We start from the raw sequence: 19,071 nt of genomic DNA, 5'->3' as shown, positions 1-19,071 counted from the left end.
AGGAGTAAGTCAACAGCAATTATTGAATCCTGATTGTATAGGACATACGCCTTAATGTACCATAATGCACTATAAGGAATTGGAACTAAACAGAGATATTGCAGGTCACTGTGATTTAAAGTAGCATCATTAGGATGCTAAGGGAAATACAAACTAAGCCATACTCTGCCAGGTAAAGAGAGTGTAAGGGAGATGTGCCTGGCTGCAGGGTACTTAGGTAGATGGTTTAGATTATTGTGTTGGCTCCTAAGAGCCACATTAAGACCGAAGGATAAAAATCAGCCGCAGGAACACAGAGCTTTCTAATATTCAAGACTGTTCAAAATTTGGCAATGCTTTCTGAAAAAATGTACAAACTACACTGATACCTTTTGACTATATGCCTAGAACCTTTTGTTGGATAATCTATAGAAAGTGGTTGGATATTAGATAAGAAATTTGAACCACATGTAGATCTTGTTTATGGCACCCTGACTCTGGCATTAGCATTCAGATTGATTTACAAAAGCACAGATGCATAAGTCATCTAAACCAGAGTAGTGAAAAGAACATGGCACTCATGGTCAGAGAGTCCTGGGTCAGGACCCCAGTTCCAGCTTTGTGACCTGCACCATTAGCTGTCATCCTCCCAAGCCTCAATTTTCTTATCTATAAAATGAGGATTATAACAACTGTTTTGGAAGATCAGAGCCATACATAGTAATGCACAATGAATTATAGCTGCTATGGTGAGTCTATTAGAGAAAACAAGTGAAGTCTAAGAGATTGTCATAGCCAAGAGAAACCTAATGAGACATGATGAAGAAATCTAATGTTCTAGATGGGATGATGGAACAGAAGAAGGCCATTAGATAAAACATTAAGAAAATTTGAATAAATAAGGACTTGAGTTAATAACAATGAAAAAATGGTTTAGAAGAAAACACTTCTGTACCGAGACCAGCTCAGCCGTAGAGTCCCCCACCCAGGTGGTGCTGAAGGCATTGAGAAGCAGACACCCAGAGAACAGCAAAGTGGGACTATCCAGGGACCAACGGCCTTCTGAGCTGAGCCTCAGGGGCTGACGGCATTCCGCCAGGCTGACAGCCTCAAGCAGATTCTGACCCGTGTAGTTGTTCTGTCTGAACAGGTGATTGTTATTAACAAACAGGTGTTCTGTGTTTTCTCATAGAACCAAGACAAACTAGGTAGGCAGCTGCTGCCTGCTTACCACTGATCCAGGACCGACCAGAAAGCATTCTCCACGAGGGAGCCACAGGGGCGGGTCACATATCCCATGCTTACATAATTGTTTTAACTGGTGTATGGTATACATATACTGTTTTGCTACTTTAGAACGCCCCAATCTGTTTCCCACTTGCACGGGGGAGGCTAGGCTTTCCTTGCCATCATTCTCAGCAAATAATATATTTTATCATACACTCAGCATTTCTCAGCAGCTCTGGGTTCAGGGCCCAGCTTTGCCTGTTCCTAGCTGTGTGTGATATTACTTTCCTTGACTGTAAAATGGGAATGATAGTAGTATTTACCTTGTGTTATCATAAAGGTCAAACAATAAATCATATGAACCTGTTGTATATACCGTAACGCTCAGCATAAGTTAGCTACCGAAATGATGAATCTTCCCTACATATATATTTGGAAGACAGTGAGGTAAACTTCAGTATTTCTGAGGAGTGTGGCTTAGGCTAAAAGAGGAAAAGCAGTATCACCGGTGAAGCAAGTGCTGGTACAAAACCTGGAGAAAAGCATATGTAGCAAAGGAGGGCAAAAGGGTTCAGTATCCGTAATTATCATCCGTGACTCTGGGAAATTATTGGACACAATGTCAAGCACCAGTTAGGGAAAGTAATTGGTAGGAACTTACCAGGGCTGATCCTGTTTTCTGATAAATAGTGGAAAAAGATAAAACAAGGCAGATTTCAGAAGTAATAATCGAGATCTAATGTAGAGGGATGGTTAAATAAATGATAGTAAATCTCTATGATGGGCTTTGCGGCATACATAGAAATCTTGATTTTGAAGATTCATGATCCAGAAAAGTTCTCAAAACATAAGGTTAAGATTAAAAAGCAAGTTACAAAAGTATACACGTATCATGACTCAGTTCTGTAAAATAAATGTTTCCACACAGAGAAAACATGGAAGATATACGCTAATGACATTGATATGTTTCTCTGGAGTAGGGAAGAGGGAGGCTCACAGATTATTTTAATTTTGTTATTTGTAATTCTTTTACCTTAAAACTTTGTGCAGTAAGCACATAATGCAAGCTATTATACTTTTTTAACCTGTAAAAGTTAAATCTAGGGGAAGAAGAAGAAAAGTATAGCCACAAAGATTACCGTTCTCAGGACTGGAGAACAAACAGAGGTTGGAGCACTTTCCAAGAGCCTGTCATCCGGAGCTCTCTGGGGAGCTGCAATCGCCATTCAAAGATTTATTTCCTGTTTTCTTCGCATCCAAATATTTATCATGGCACTAGGTAGATACTACTTAGGTATCCTGCATTCCCTCATATAAAGTTTTCTCTTCGAGAAAATCATCCAAGTTCTTAACAGGGAAGAGAGCCAGTAGGAAGGTATTTAAAGATCTTGTATCAGGAAGGAGACATCTCTAAGACTGTCTCATTGGAAAAGTTCTCCTACCTAAAAATGGAGATAGGTATGGAGATAGGGATGAAAGAAGCAGAGGTGGTTATCAGAGCCCCTTCCTGTCCAAAAAGAGAACTCTTATTCAGCATCTGGAATCAACTTGAAATTCATTATGCATCTTATGGATTAATTAGCACCTTCTACAGAGATTCTGATTTAAACAGTCTAAAGTAAGACCTCTACATTGTTTTTTTTTTTTTTTTTTTTTTTAAAGAGTTCCCTTAGGGATTACATTAGAACCACTGATTAACGTTTTGTCTATAAGTTTTCTGCTGCTCATATTTTGGTCACTTTATTATTAGGGTATGGTGTCTCTGAAGGATAATCAAGAAAAGGGAAAAACTAAAGAAATAACATTATTTTCTTATTAATTCACTGTCTCTTTCAAAAAAAAAGGTTAGAATTTATATTTATATGTCATTCTGGTAAGTTTTGACAATTGATGGCTGAAACTAGACATTAAAATGAGTTATTTTTCTTTTCTCCCTCCTGATTTCATTTTCTCCTGCAATCATTTCCTGCTTTTCTCATTAGCATAGCTAATTGATGGTTAGTTGCACAAGCAGCAGCAGTGGTCTATAATTTGAAGCATTGCTAATTAACCCTGATTCATGCATTGAGTTCTACGAAAATATCTCCATCTTTTTACAAACTCAGAATGATATTTCTAACTGGAAAAAGAAACAATGCTCATCTTCCAATAGTTATTGAACATTCAAGCACCATAGACACCCCACAGACTGTACAGTAGACCTTAGAATTCAAAAAGGCATCCTTGGTTTAATGCCACACCTGTTCCAAAGGGCTGTGCAAGCAGAACAAAAGAAACTGGAGAATGTAGGAAAACACTAGAAAGAGTTAACACCTTTAAAATAGACACATATTATTGTTTCCTTTGCAATCACATGAATAGTACAGATAATTTAAACAATAAAGAAAAACTTTTCCATAATTTTAACAGGTAGCAATAATGAGCAATAATAATGCACGGGTTTCCGTTCTTTCAGCAATTTTTTATATGCACAAAAAGTAGATTAGACTGCTCTGTAACTTGCTCATTTCACTTAATATTATGAAGCATGTCATTAAATATTCTTCTGTGGTATTATTTTAATGCTGGTATTATCATAATTTAATATCCTCTTTTTAGACTTTTTAATTGTCCCTAGGTTTTTACTCTCGTGAATCTCTGCTGTTACAGCTAAATGCTTGCACACTAGTAATTAGTTCTTTGGGATAAAGTTCTAAATGCACAAGTGCTGGGCTAAAAAATGTATAACATTTTAAGTCTTTAATAACATACAGTTATAAATGGCCCCAGTCTGAATTGTACTGATTTATACTGCTATTAGCAGTGGAAGGGCTACCTTTTTACACCATTCTTAACAACAAAATTAAAAAATCTTTGAATAGTTTATAGTAGTTAATAGCGATTTTACGGTGGTTGTTTGGGATAGTTGAGGAGTTTTTAAGAGTTAGGCTATGTGTTAAAGCTAAAGCCTACCATTCCCAAATGGCTCTTCAAAATCTCTTGTCCTCTCTCCCTTTCCTACCCCACAGAACATAGCATCTGCACAGTGTCTTGCAAACAGTAGCTATTTAATATTCTATATCACCCCGATGACAGCATCTTTTCTTAACGAGCTGACATCACTAAATTATGGTAGAAGACTTTTTTTTTTTTTTTTTTCAGACAGAGTTTCGCTCTTGTTACCCAGGCTGGAGTGCAATGGCGCGATCTCCGCTCACCGCAACCTCCTCCTCCTGGGTTCAGGCAATTCTCCTGCCTCAGCCTCCTGAGTAGCTGGGATTACAGGCACGCGCCACCATGCCCAGCTAATTTTTTATATTTTTAGTAGAGACGGGGTTTCTCCATGTTGACCAGGATGGTCTCGATCTCTTGACCTCGTGATCCACCCGCCTCGGCCTCCCAAAGTGCTGGGATTACAGGCTTGAGCCACCGCGGAAGAAGACTTTTATAACCTACGCTAAAGCACAAACTCAGTTCTTTAAAAGCTCTAGGTCTAGTAAAATAAGTTCAAACTGTAAATATTTACAGCCATCTTCTTACAAACTTAATAATACAAATACATAGTGTAGCTTTTAAAGTTTATTTTCTTCGTTCTCTTTTCCCCTCTGGGTCTACACTCCTAAATTACATAGATGTTGTATCTCAGCACCAGGTCTGATACATAGCATTTACTACACTAACGGTAGGCATAGCTAAATCTAGGTGTCTACACAGAATAAGGAGATTATATTTATTTCCCAAATAGCTTGTAAATTTTGTTCACAAAATGTTGATACATTAATAACCATTTCATTTTAACCTAGTTATATATGTCCTTGTTACTTTGTAGCTTTTAAAATAAGAATCATTTCAAAGCTATAAATTTCCCTCCAAGTAAGGCTTAAGAGTCATCCTGTGAATTTTGTTTAATTATAGTTTATATCTGATTCCCACTGTGATTACTCTTGGTCCATAAGTTGAAATGTTTCCTAAATTCTAAATACACATGGTTTATGTAACATTTTTTTTGTAATTCACTTTTAAATCTAATTGCATTGTAGGTGGAAAATGTGCTATATAGTAGCCATCTTTTGAAATTTGCTGAGGATTGCTTTATGCCCCTTTATTAAATATTAATAACTTTTTAATATGTGCTTGAAAAATATATGAATTTCTCTATTTGGGGATGTAGTGTTCTATGTACATCCATCACATCAATATGTTAGTTATGTTATTTAAACTTCTATGTCCTTACTGATTTTTAGCCTGCTTGATTTAAAAATTATGAAGAGATATGTTTAAGTCTTCCATTCTGATGGCGGATCTGTCTGGTTCTTCTTATTTTCATTTTTTTTAATGTATTTTGAGACTATGTGACTATTGAATATTGATTAAGAGTTATCTGCTCTTGGTGAATGGATTCCTTATATTATTGTGTAGTGACTTTCATCTCTTGCAATTTTTGGCTCTACTGAAGTTTATTTTATCTAATATTATTATGAATGCATCTGCTATCTTTCGTAGTGTTTGCTTCACCTAGCTATTTTCATCCATTTCATTCATCATCTTGCATGTTTTAGACTGTGTCCATAGAACATTTAGCTATTTTTACTTACCGTAATTACTGATATAGTTGGATTTCCTTCATGTTATTTTTCTTGCTTCTGTATGTTTATTTTTTCTTTCCTCTCTGCTTTTTGCTTGATAGTTTTTTCTGTTGTTCAGTTTTTCTTATTAACTTGGAAATTATACATTCATCTTGTTTTGTTTTTTTTAATCCTAGAGCTATCAATATGCATACATGATTTTTAAAGTAAAAATTAATACATTTACAGTCCTTGCACATAACATTAAAACCATAGAATATTTTAGAACTGTCCGTCCCATTCCAAGTTACATACTATTGTTATCATGTATTTTAAGTCTATTATTTATTTATTTATTCATTTATTTTGAGACTGAGTCTCACCCTGTTGCCCAGATCGGAGTGCAATGGTGCCATCTCAGCTTACTGCAACCTCCGCCTCCGGGGTTCAAGGGATTCTCCTGTCTCAGCCTCCCAAGTATCTGGGATTACAGGTGTGTGCCGCCATGCCCAGGATAATTTTTTTATTTTTAGTTGAGATGGGGTTTCACCATCTTGGCCAGGTTGGTCTTGAATTCCTGACCTGTGATCCACCCGCCTCTGCCTCCCAAAATGCTGGGATTACAGGCATGAGTCACTGCACCCTGCCCAAATGTATTTTTAATTCACAAAATATGACCATTATTTTTTCATCTAGTAATATTTGTTTAGATTTTCCTGTATAATTGTCATTGTTTTGCTCATCTAATTCTTCTTGCATTTCAGAAATTCCATCTGGGTTTACTCTTACTCTAGGAAAAGTGCATCCTTCAAAATCCGCTTTATTCGAGGCCTGGTGGAGGGAAAGTCACCATTTGTCTGAAAGTTCTTTATTTCACCTTTGCTCTCGACATATCATGTTGCCAGATACTGACTTTTACGGTGACAGCTATTTCCCCTCAGAAGTCTGAGATTATTTTTCCCTCAGAACTGCCTGAATTCCTCTGCTGCTGTTGAGAAGTCAGCTCTTTGTCTCTGCAACTCCCTTGTAGGTCTCTGTGGTTTTGCTCTGGCTGCTTTAAGGATTTTTTCTCTGTCTTTTGGAGTTCTGCAGTTTCAGTACAATATGCCTAGAGTCGGTGTTTTTGTTTTTTTTAAATCCTGCTTAAGATTCATGGGGCTACCTGAATCTGTGATTTGCTCTCTCTCATCAGCTCTAGAAAAGTCTCAGCTCTTTACTCTTTAGTATCTCTCTCTCTCCACTCCCTCCTTCACCCTAACCATCTCTCTCCGCCTTTCTCCTGGGACTAAGACATAGATTCATCTGTCTCACTCTAAGCCTCTTCAGTACTGTTCGTCCTCTCCACCACTTTGTGCTGCATGCCGTATGATTTTTAATGATCCATCTTTTAATTCACTCACGCTCAGTGCAGCTGTATTTAATCAATTGTTAAAGTCATCATGAAAGTTTGTAACATTATATATTTTGCTCTTTTTAAAATATATTTGACTATGTGTCATAGTTCCTTTTCTCTATATTTTCCATCTCTTAATGATTTAAACCCAGTACATTGAATTATTGAACACTCTGTTTATCTTTCCCATCTCTGAAGCCTGATTCTACCCTGTGTTATTCCCGCTAGATCTCACAAATGGTGACTTATTTTCTTATGTTATTTCCATAATTTTGGCTGTATACATTCATAATTCTTGGAGCTTTGTGTATGGGAACACTTTAAAGCCTAAGCCAAAGGTGAGTTTCTCCAGAGAGGATTTGCAATTGCTTATACCAGATGTCTATGGCACTATCTGCCCAAGGCAACTTTAAACTAAATTCATAGGTTGAGGTTTTTTTGTTTTGTTTAACACCCAGTTAGAATGAATTCAGACAGCAAACATGTATGAGGGCCAATTTGTGGTTAGAAATTCTTAGGAAAGTTAGATGATTTTCCCCTTCCATCTGCACCGCAGTTTGGAATAGATATTTTGTTAATGAAGTCACTTGGGTTTTATTATTTCTAGATTCCATTAAGATCGATGGGACTCCTCCTTAGGCTTTTTCTCTTGATGCTGTGAAATTTGAAGGACAAATCTGATTTGCTAAATATCTTCAAAGCAGAAACTAGATTCAGCCTACGGTTACCTCTCTGCATGTCTAAGACCCTTAGTATCTTTTACTAAATGGTCCATGCATCAGTGTATTTTTATGAGTTTGAAAATCGTCTATCCAGCATTTTCAGTTTTTCTTCAGTGGACTGGTGTGATGGTTAATACTGTCAACTTGATTGAACTGAAGGATGCAAAGTATTGATCCTGGACGTGTCTGGGAGGGTGTTGCCGAAACAGATTAACCTTTGAGTCAGTGGGCTGGGAAAGGCAGACCCACCCTTAATCTGGGTGGGCACCATCTAATCAGCTGCCAATGCGGCCAGAATATAAAAACAGGCAGAAAAACACCAGCTGGCTTAATTCAAGTCTTCAAAGGTTTTCAGAAAATGTTTCAGCTAATATCTCCAAAATTTCAACACTGACAAAGATAAGACATAATTATGCATACATGATCATACATACTTTCATAAGCATGTATAACAAATTTTATAAGTCACTTTCTTCTCCTTTATCTTTAGCAATTGTGTGATCTCAGCTCACTGCAACCTCCACCTCCCAATTTCAAACACCTCTCCTGTCTCAGCCTCTCAAGTAGCTGGGATTACAGGTGCCTGCCACCATGCCCAGCTATTTTTTTTTTTTTTTTTTTTTTTGTATTTTTAGTAGAGATGGGGTTTCACCATGTTGGCCAGGCTGGTCTCAAACTCCTGACCTCAAGTGATCCACCCACCTTGGCCTCCCAGAGTGCTGGGATTACAGGCATGAGCCACGGTGCCTGGCCTTCTTCCCTTTCTTAAGTTAAACATACACAGGTCTCTTAACAGCACCAGGTGGTCCCCAGCACAGTCCAGTGGGTTTCTAGCCATTAGGTCCTTCTGCTGGGGACCGTGATCATTACTCCAGCTCAGTCTGATTCGACGGGGGATGGGGAAAATTCTTTGTGCTACTTTGTTGCTTGTTACACCACCATTGAGGCCAGACTCAGGTGTGCTTGCAGCCCCGAACAGGCCCAGTAGTTTCCTTTTGTGCTCTGAATGCAGAGCCATGTATGCACTGGTGCCCAGCTGAGGGCTCACAGGCCCCTGGCCAAGCGTCTCAGGGAAGTAAGTATTTGGTCTGTTACTCACCTCTTAGCAAATGTTCTGCCATATTGTTGAGAGCTCACAGAGAGCTTGCCTTTGGCCAGAATCCCCACGTCACCCTACTCTATTAATATGCCCCTTTAAAAAAAAAATTTTCTATCCATGCAATCACAGAAATATTCCCTTTTTAAAACCTAAATGTAAGACTTTGTTTTTTCTGAATACATTTTAGCATATTGGTTCCAGTCTGATTTTAGACCCTTCTTTCAAAGCCCCAACTCCAAATTCCCCTCCCCTCCACTTTCTCACTCCACCCTCCTGCCTCCTGTAAACAGAGGATCTATTCCTAATAGTGAACATCGGGTGTGGTGTGGGCAGTAAACTATCAGAAAGGACACTAACCACAGCGCAGGGGCTAAGGGTGTGGCCAGACCCAGGCCCCTGCTGTACCAGGCTTTACTCCTTTTTGGTGGTGGGAGGTTGATTACAGAAAGGTCTAAGGGGTCCTGGTGGGAAGAGTGAGTTTGCTGGGCTGGTAGGGGAGGGGCCTGCAGGTGTTCCTCACAGTGGCTATTACCAGTTGATAAGGAGCTACTTCAGTATTGTATTACCTGTCGTGGGAACCTGACCAGTCTTTTGAATTTGAGGTCTTTCTGGACTGAGAAAGTGTGATGTCCCTGACGCTCCTGGCAGGGGAAGTGGAGTACAGAACCGTGACTTGCTCGTGGTCCACAGGCAGAGAGCGGCAGACTCAGGATCCTCACTCTCATCACCAGCTCCTGCCTGTGGCCACGTCCCCACGTTTGCCAGTATGACCAGACAGGATCAAGGACAAGAGAAGTGGCAGGAAATCAGCAAAAGGATTTTTCCATGAAGCCAGACACAAAGACACCTACTATATGATTAAAACGTATATGAAATTTCTACCAAAAAAAAAATAAGAAGGCACAACTCTACAGACCGAAAGGAGACCCATAGTCAGAGACATCAAAGATATCTACTTTTTTGACTAAAAACGGGCAGGATGGACCTTTTTCGGTGACGGAAGTGTTAGAAAGAAACTGGATGGTGGTGGTGCTTGCACAATCAGATGAATTTAGTAAAATTCATCAAACTATATTTAAAGTGGGTGAATGTTATTTATATAAACTCTACCTCAGTAAAGCTGTTAACAAGGATTAAAAAAACAAAGAGGCCTGGCACTGTGGCTAATGCCTGGAATCCCAACACTTTGGGAGGCCAAAGCAGGTGGACTGTTGAGGTCAGAAGTTTGAGACCAGCCTGGCCAACGTGTTGAAACCCCATCTGCACTAAAATCCAAAAATTACTTGGGCATGGTGGCAGGTACGTGTAATCCCAGCTACTCGGGAGGCTGAGGCAGGATAATTCTGTCTCTAAGGACAGAAGTTGGGCACTTCAAAGTTGGTGTCAACTCCTTTTCACAAGTGATCTCAGTTAATAGAGCTATTTAAAATGGCCAGTTTATTTCTAGCCGCTCCATAAGAAAAATACTGGCTTTCTGAAATCCCTTAGGACAGTGGTAACCCACATTATATTTATTCACGAGGTCAGTGTGGTTCAATTGTCTAAATATTTACTGATAGCCCACCCAGTGACAGGCACTTTTCAAGGCCAGTCTGAGACAGTTGCTGGCCGCAGGTAACTGGTACTCAACTGAAAATAGAGAACTTGATGTTTGTGGCATGGAAGATGGGGTTTCAAGGAATCGTAACCAAGAGAAGCAAATATAGTGCATATGACTTACTAATTACTGAATTATCTGCAAAGACATTCTTTTTGTTTAACGTAACATGCTTTCAATGATTTTTCGACAATAAACAACATGTAATACAAGTGAAGTTTCAAATAAAAAAGAACCAGATCCAAGTTAATTACTTAAAATGATAAAACTTCCTGTTCTGAAACAGCAAATGCTGAAATGTTTTCTTGCTTACAGGATGACTTAACCCTAATTTTCCGCTTTGGCTCCTTATTGCCAGGTATTTCCCTCCTCAACACCGTGTGTCGTGCTCTCCGTTGCATCTGTGGCTCCCTTCCAACAAAGCCCGCCTGGTATCTGCCTCACAGTCGGCCCAAAAGAAACTTGGCAGTTGTGGTATGTCCCATCTCTTCATCTGAACCGCAGCTTCTACATAATGTTCTCTTCCACTATTGACTGCTGGATGACATCGCATAGAGAACAGCAGCCATTTACTTGCTCACAAGGCTGTAGTTTGGCCCAGACTCGGCGGGGGAGGCTTATTGCTGCTGCTTGTGGCATCACTTTGATGGGGCCTAAATGGCCTTGGGAAAAAGGCCTCTTTCACCTGGCTGGCAGGTGGTGCAGTCAGCCAGGAGCTCAGCTGGAGCTCTCCGGCAAGATGGCCCAGTTTCCCTCCAGATGGCTCACCTGGGATTCTCATAGCATAGCAGCTGGATTCTGACAGATTCTTTGCTTGACCAAATTTTTGACAGGCTCCTGAATTTTCTCCTAGGCTCATCTGTACCCTTTTTGTAAAATCCAGTACCTGGTCCGACAGGTCTCTGGTAATATGGGACCAGGTGTGATTTCTAGGGAGAAGAGAGGTTTATAGGCTGGTGTTTGGCATATAGCAGACGCTCTGTAAATATCTGCTAACATTGAATGAAGAGAGCACTGCCCACCTCTGAGAGAGTGTCCGAGATGGCAGCAGCACTGAGGAGGTGAAAGGAAACTCCTGGATGTTTCCAGAATCTAACTGTGCAGCTTCTGCTAATGGAAAATCTGTTTGCTCACCAAGGAGGCTTCAGGAGAAGATCTTCTCCAAAAAGTGCACCCTCATCTGTACCCTTTTTGTAAAATCCTCAGGCCAGGAAATGCCAAGAGGCAGCTGGGCGCAGTGCTCACGACTGTAATCCCAGCACTTTGGGAGGCCGAGGCGGGTGGTTCATGAGGTCAGCAGATCGAGACCATCCTGGCTAACATAGTGAAACTCCGTCTCTACTAAAAAAAAAAAAAAAAAAAAAATTAGGGTGGTGGTGACATGCGCCTGTAGTTACAGCTACTCAGGAGGCTGAGGCAGGAGAATTGTGTGAACCCAGGAGGCAGAGGTTGCAGTGAGCTGAGATTGTGCCACTGCACTCCAGCCTTGGTGACAGAGCAAGACTCTGTCTCAAAAAAAAAAAAAAAAAAAAAAAAAAAAGAAGGAAACGAGGCTAAGAAGAGCAGGCTCCTCGGGACCCCCAGTGCGATCCTGGGGTGTACCGTGAGTTTGCAGAGCCTTAGTGAAGCCCCCCTCAATGAATGCTGAATATGAACTATACATGTCTCCTGTTGTAAGTTCAACATAAATTTGAGCCTCTTTAAATTCATTTTTTTTTTTTCAGTTTTCACAGGATGGGTTCACCAGAAAGCTAGCTCTGAGTTGGAGACTGGTGTGCAAGAGGGTTGTTGGGGGTGCTCTTGGAATCAACAACTGTGGATGGGAAGGAAAGGAAGAAGGTAGGATTGGGCAAAGGGAAAGTTGAGCTGCGATGCTGTCCCCACAGAGGCCTCAGCCTACCTAGTTCTGAAGATGGGGTGATTTTTCACAGCTGTTCCGAATTGAGGTGAGGGGATGGACTTTGATGTTTATGCATTGATCAGGTATTAGATGAGCTGCCGGGCATGTGATGACCTTGCGATAGCTGGCTCTCAGCCAACACAGCTCCCTCAGGGAGCGGACAGCCGAAGTCGTCTGCCAGTGGCAGCTGAGTTTACAAATCCATTGTTCCTAAAGGGAGATCTGGGTGTTGCATCGCAGTGTCCACCACAATTGGGGAGCATAAGTTACTACAAAACAGTAATGTAGAAAAGAGAAGCCCTTTCACCACCAAATCGTTGTCCCAGTCACGGCCTCGTCCCTTGCTGTGCAGAGCATGCGTGAAACTATGTCATTCTCCAATTTTTGTTCCCTCAGCTCCATTAGTCAAACTCCAAGAACCAAAGGATGCGGATTTGGTGTTAGGAGACGAACACTCAGACCATTTCCTGTTACATAACAGGTGCTCAACAAATATTGAACAAGCCAACAAAATGAGAAACCGTAACTGGCAAGAAGCTTGATTTGTATTTGCGATATTCTCAGGAGTCAGGTATAGAGAGAGGGAATACGCTCCAAAGCATATTCAATGGAACTACCCGAGGGAATCGTCAAAACAGATTGGGTCATAGCCGTGCAGAGTCTGATGCTGTGATTGAATGATGGCGGCCCCTTCAATCTTCAGATGTCTTGTGTGGTTCTTTGGGCTTCTCCAGAGAAGGGAACGAGACAATAAGGAACACAGTCTTCCTCCCCCTTAATCCGCAGCACATCTTGTCATGGTAACAATGGCCCCCGTCTTGTCCACAGTCAAAGGGGAAATCTCAGCACGGTGGACACTCAGTCTTGTTCCTTGTAGCTTGAACACCTGGCATTTCCAAAGCAGCATGCTAGTGTAAAAGGTGCACAGAGCTCAAACCGCACGCGGGTTTTCCGGCTTAGCTTGTGTCAGTTGCTGCCACTGGGCTCCCTATACGTTAATGCCAACAACCGGCAGTGCCAGGCATCTGAGCTGCACTGACATCCCCTCATTAACCTCAGGGTCTTGCTTTGCTTGCCTTTCGCCAGTGACTGGAGAGCTAACTTCTTCCCATAGTTCAATGAAATGAAATTAGATTTAGGGAGAGGAAGTTTCTTCCTTCTGCCCTTTCCAGGAAGAATCAATCTAATTAACATGTTCATGCCCCCAGAACTTTTTAAAATCTCTCCCTCCTGTTTCAATTAAACTCATTAGTGACACTGATTTCTTTTTTAAGTTATTAGAAGGTTGAAGCGGGTTGCAAGGCCTATTCAGAACAAGGCATTTGCACAGCGACACCCCAGAGTGGGTGCTCCTGTAGCCACAAGAGCAAGTCCATTGCTTTTCCTTCTCGGACGGGCCAAACACAGTCACCCCCAGTCTTCTTTGGGCCAGCCACCTCTGGACCATCAGGTTGCCCTCAGACCCTAACGCACTCAAGGGTGTTGGTTTCTAGCCCTCTGCTCAGGCCTCAGAGGCACCTGGGACCCAGAAATCCAGGAAAGCTGAGCTTTTCCACCCGCAGGAGGTAAGTGGTATGGTGGAGAGCAGAAAGAGGCCGGAGTGCTGGAAAGATGCTCAGGAGACCCGTTTCCATCTGAACGTGAGGCTCTACATGTCCTGCTTTTGTCACGGCTCAGGTCTCTACTAATGAATATTAACTTACTCACCTAAGAGGTGGAAAGGGCACGCATTCTCTCCAGCATGCGCCATCCCTTCAGCCAGGAATGCTAGGTGGCCTTTGTATTAATTACACCTTCTGATTTTCTGTAATTATTATTATTGAGACAGTCCCACTCTGTTGCCTCTGTAGTGCAATGGTGTGATCTCAGCTCACCGCAACCTCTGCCTCCCAGGTTCAGGCAAATGCTTGTGTCTCAGCCTCCCCATTATCAGGGATTACAGGTATATACCACTGTGCCTGGCTAATTTTTGTATTAGCCATATTGGCCAGGCTGGTCTCGAACTCCTGGTCTCACGTGTCTGGCCTGCCTTGGCCTCCCAAAGTGCTGGGATTTACAGGCGTGAGCCACCATGACGGGCCAATTTTCTGTAATTCTGTATCTTGGGGCTTTGCTGACACTAAAGGGACTGTCTCTCTCAGGGCTGGCCACTTCTCAGAGGCAGTGTATGAATCACCTGGAAGCGTGCTTTTCATATGCAAACTAACCAACCCAGCGTCTCCCCACCCCACAACCACCTTTAAGTGGAAGTGGGCTCTCACACTCCAGGCTACTATTTCCCACCATAAACACCCCAAGGCCAGGTACTAGACAGCTCAGGACAGCTGCTCTATCCTGAGCCCTCTGAATTATTCAAACTAGCAATCCTAAGCCTGCGTACCTGACCTCACTCATTCTTTCTCATGGGAAACACAGTAAGAGCATTTGCCCACATTTCCTTCTACCTCCCGCTGGCTCCTGACCAAACCTGGTGCTTCTCCATGTGGCCCTGCATGGTATGGTGTGCCCTGTTTTCTTGGGAACTGTGAGGAATTGGAGATTTTTTTTTTTTTTGAGGGAGAGTTTCACCCTTGTTGACCAGGCTGGAGTACAATGGCACAGTCTTGGCTCACCGAAACCTCCACCTCCCGGGTTCAAGCGATTCTCCTGCCTCAGGCTCCTCAGTAGTTGGGATTACAGGCATGTGCCACCACACCCTGCTAATTTTGCATTTTTAGTAGAGATGGGGTTTCTCCATGTTGGTCAGGCTTGTCTCGAACTCCTGACCTTAGGTGATCTGCCCGCCTCGGCCTCCCAAAGTGCTGGGATTATAGGCATGAGCCACCGCGCCCGGCCTCATCTTTTCAATAGTAGTTGTCTCTTGATGTGTTGATCTCACCATACCTAAATACTAAGAAAACCTGCATTTAAAACAGCTTCCTAGTCCCTGTCTTGGAAGACAAAGTCCTGTAACCATTCACCGTGGTGGAGGAAAGCCGTCTCTCTCCCTGGGTCTGAACAGGGGCTTGAAGGCGCATGCAGCTGAGCCTGCTTCACTCTCCCTCCCGGCCAGCCAGGAAGACGATGCCTGGCAATGCAGTTTCAGATCCTGTTTCAATTTTGGAATCATGTTCTCCTTATAGGTATTAACTTAATTTTTACACATTTTTAAGACCCATTAAAGAAAATCCTCAAAAGCACGTATGGTATAGGAGGATGGGAGACAGCTTGGAAGACAAGAGAAAGGAATACATGTCCACGAGAAGAACCTTTTCCAGTTCACTTCCAAAACATACCCCTTCCCTACCCTGCCCTTCCCTACCCTTCCCTGTGCCCTGCCCTGCCCTGCCCTGCCCTACGAGGCCCGGGATGGCCGTGTTGGTTTCTACCCTTGCTTGGACCATCATCTCTCTGGTAGTCTCATGAAGTCTCAGGACTCCTTCTCATAGCAAATATTTCATACAAATAAAGAAGAAACTAACAATACTGAAACACGGTTATTAGGCTACGTTAAAGTCAACGCACTGCTTTATTAATTCTTTAAATAACACAATGTAGCCTTGTAAGTACCTCATTTTGAAGCAGTGGTGACTGGGAGAATGTATCACAGTATCTGCAGTGGTTGTAAACTGATCCGAAAGTGCTTGTGATTTACACCGTCCCAGGCACCGTGAATACTATTATAGTTGGACATGCTAATAACTGGAAGAAATTCTAAATTGCAAAGGAGGCTAATGAAAATAGAGAAGCCATTTTTTTCCCCACAATTCAAGCTCACAGACTGATGCCCGGCATTCTCCCCAGCCCATGGCATGCAGGATACGCACTCTTTCTAGAGCTTGGACAATTAGTAGCAGGTGGAGGAACTGGTCTCCTCTGCTGAGTGTGCCTGAGCCACAGCAGTGCTGGCTTCAGCTAGGAGTGCCCACCAGTGGTTTCAGCCAGCAAATCATATTCGTACTTGCAAATGGTCCCCGCTTCCCTCACACCTTCATTATAGGCAAAGAAGGCTCCATCAAGGTGCCTGGGATGCAGAAAGAGCAAACTAGCTAAGTGCCCTTTGGACAAAATCTGTCTCTGCCCTGTGGAAATGGAAAGGCGAGGGGGTTCTGGTCCTTCTCTGTCTCCAGTGAGAGATCTGTCCAGGTGCCATAGAACTGAATTATCTCATTTCTAGGCAAGGTGTATGGCCACCCTATGCTCATGAATTATCCGTGTTACATACCGAATTTCTGATGCCCAGAAGTCACCCTAACGATGCTGTAAAGGGATGGAAATAAAGCAAAAGACAAGGGAAACAGCATGCAAAGGTGGGATTGTAGCCTTGGGAGGGAGGAAGGTCACCTGGGGAAAGGAGAAGGTGGTGCATGATGAGTCAACCTCAAAACAACTTGATCACAGAGAGGACAGGCTTCAGTGAGGACAGGTCAGGCTAAAGGGTCAAATGTCCACTTAAATTCTTTGTTTTCAGTAAGTGGAAAGCAGTCTGTCTCTTCTCCCCACTCCTCTGAGGATGTGAGGGAAGAGCATGGGAGACCTGTTGACCCCTTGGGAACAGTCTAGGAATGTCCCCAAGATGAGCTTCTGCCTGCACGGACACCTCCCGTGTCCTCACTGCCGTGGGTAAGGACACTCCTACACGGAAGAATGCCTGTGCAGTTCACTTCTGAATTCTCTGCAGGGATTCCATGTCTAGAATGTCAAGCACATCTTCCCAGCAGTGGGTTTTCTGCATCCAGGCCACTATGATCTCATAAGAGGCAACCTGAAGTGGCCTCCACCCTGACAATGCTTCTGTCTTTGAGAGAATTCTTTTCTTCACATCTCCAGAAACTGCGGTTAAGTGTGTGCTCTTACTGTTAGACGAGACCTCACAGTCACTGTGTGTCACAGGGGGTGCAAAGCTGTGCCTAATCCTGCCATCCTGCAAGTCGTGGTTTGGGTGTGGAGCATGAAACAGGCCCCGGAGTAAGCCGTGTGTACCCAGTGCGACGGCTTCGCTGACTTAAACCTAATTCAAACTGTAATTGCAAACTGTATATGGATTACCCTGGTCCTATTCAAACGTGCCACTGGGCAATAACAGCAAGGACAGTGTACTTAGAGAAAACACATTTTGTTTCTACTGATTTCAAGAAATCTCTGACTAGGGAGAGTTTCTTCATGAGACAGATTTTCTGGTGTGGCTTAGAGATTTAATCTTTATTAAATTGCCCTAAAAAGGAAAGGAAGCTACAACTTTCAGTTGTGATTATGAAATAACACAGAATCTGACCTCAGACTAAGAAATCTTGAGATGCAATAAGTATGTCTCAAATGCTTTGTCCTACATTTTGAGGCTTAGTGATTTAGATAATGATCAACATTTCAAAACCCAGGCAGACCACCCTGGCTTTGGGCCAGTGATAACCCTTCGCAGAGAAGCCGAATTACCCCATTCTCCCACGTCTGTGTGTGATGCAAACACTGCATACCTCTTAACTCACCTTGATTATAGCCCCAGCAGATGAAATTATGGGCTGTTGCCGTGAGCGGAGCCTGTTCCTATTCTCAGCTCTGTGACGTGTGGTGTGCAGGAGCCAAGAGTCGCAGAAGGCTGGGATGTTAAAACGACGCAGCTCACTGAGCAGACGGTTTGCCCAGCCTATACCATCAGCGGGGAGGACAGACCGGGCTGCCCCAAAGCCTGGCTTTTAGCTACAGTTTTGCTTCATTCAGTCAAAACTCAGGAGAGAGAAACAAAAAATCAAAACACCAGAAAGAGGGAGAGAAAAGATTCCCTCCCTTCCATTGCTCTTTGTGTTTACCAGTTTGCCTCCCTGCTCTAGTTTTTAGCAGTTTGGCCAAGGGGTAGGGTTCTGGGCTAAAGAATTCAGGAAGGTAGGGTTTTAGGTGGAATAATTCAGGAGAAGCAGGACTCTAAGCATGGCAGAGAAAACAGTGAGCATCTAGGAAACCTCTACTGTTTTCACAGCATCTTTCATAGAGAGCAGAAATGAAGGCCAGCGTTATCATCCACAGCTACTGAAGGCACTGGTTCATGTTCTTGCTCTGAGGTAAAAGCAAAGGAAGACTGAGAATAAATAAAGGCACGTGGCTTTGACTGCACGGCCACACTGGGGCAGTGCTTTCAATCTAGCAAGTCAAAAAGTGTTAAACAGAAATATCCTTTCAAGGACACCTCAATTTAGGATTTTTCACACTTGGGACTGAGAACAGGTGTAATGTCTCAGGTGAAAATCGGGGTTGTCCTGCCTACTGAGATTTCCTGTTGCCATCCATTTCTTTCTCTGCAAAAAAAAAAAAAAAAAAAAAGTATTCTGTTTCTTTTCTCTGGGAATGCTGTTTTGCAGATGGAGTGTTAAAGTGGATAGCTAACAAAAGGAGCTGGATCACCTGGGGAAATGAGCTAACACAGGGCAGGGTCAAAGACATGAGATTGTCTTACCCACTATGAGCTGTCTGCCCCCACGTGTCTGTGGTCCTCTTCCAGCCAATTTTTTGTTACAATTGAGTTTTTGCCACCACTTGACACATGCCCCACCAATTGCTGGCCAACTGGGTCCCTTGCTAGTAGACCCAAACTGACCTATGTTAAGTAAAAATAAAATTCGTTAAGTCAGCGTGCTCA

This window comes from Callithrix jacchus, chromosome 4, assembly GCF_049354715.1.
Source record: "Callithrix jacchus isolate 240 chromosome 4, calJac240_pri, whole genome shotgun sequence".
Lineage (NCBI taxonomy): Eukaryota > Metazoa > Chordata > Mammalia > Primates > Cebidae > Callithrix > Callithrix jacchus.
The sequence above is the reverse complement of the archived record's forward strand: the minus strand, read 5'-3'. Positions refer to the sequence as shown.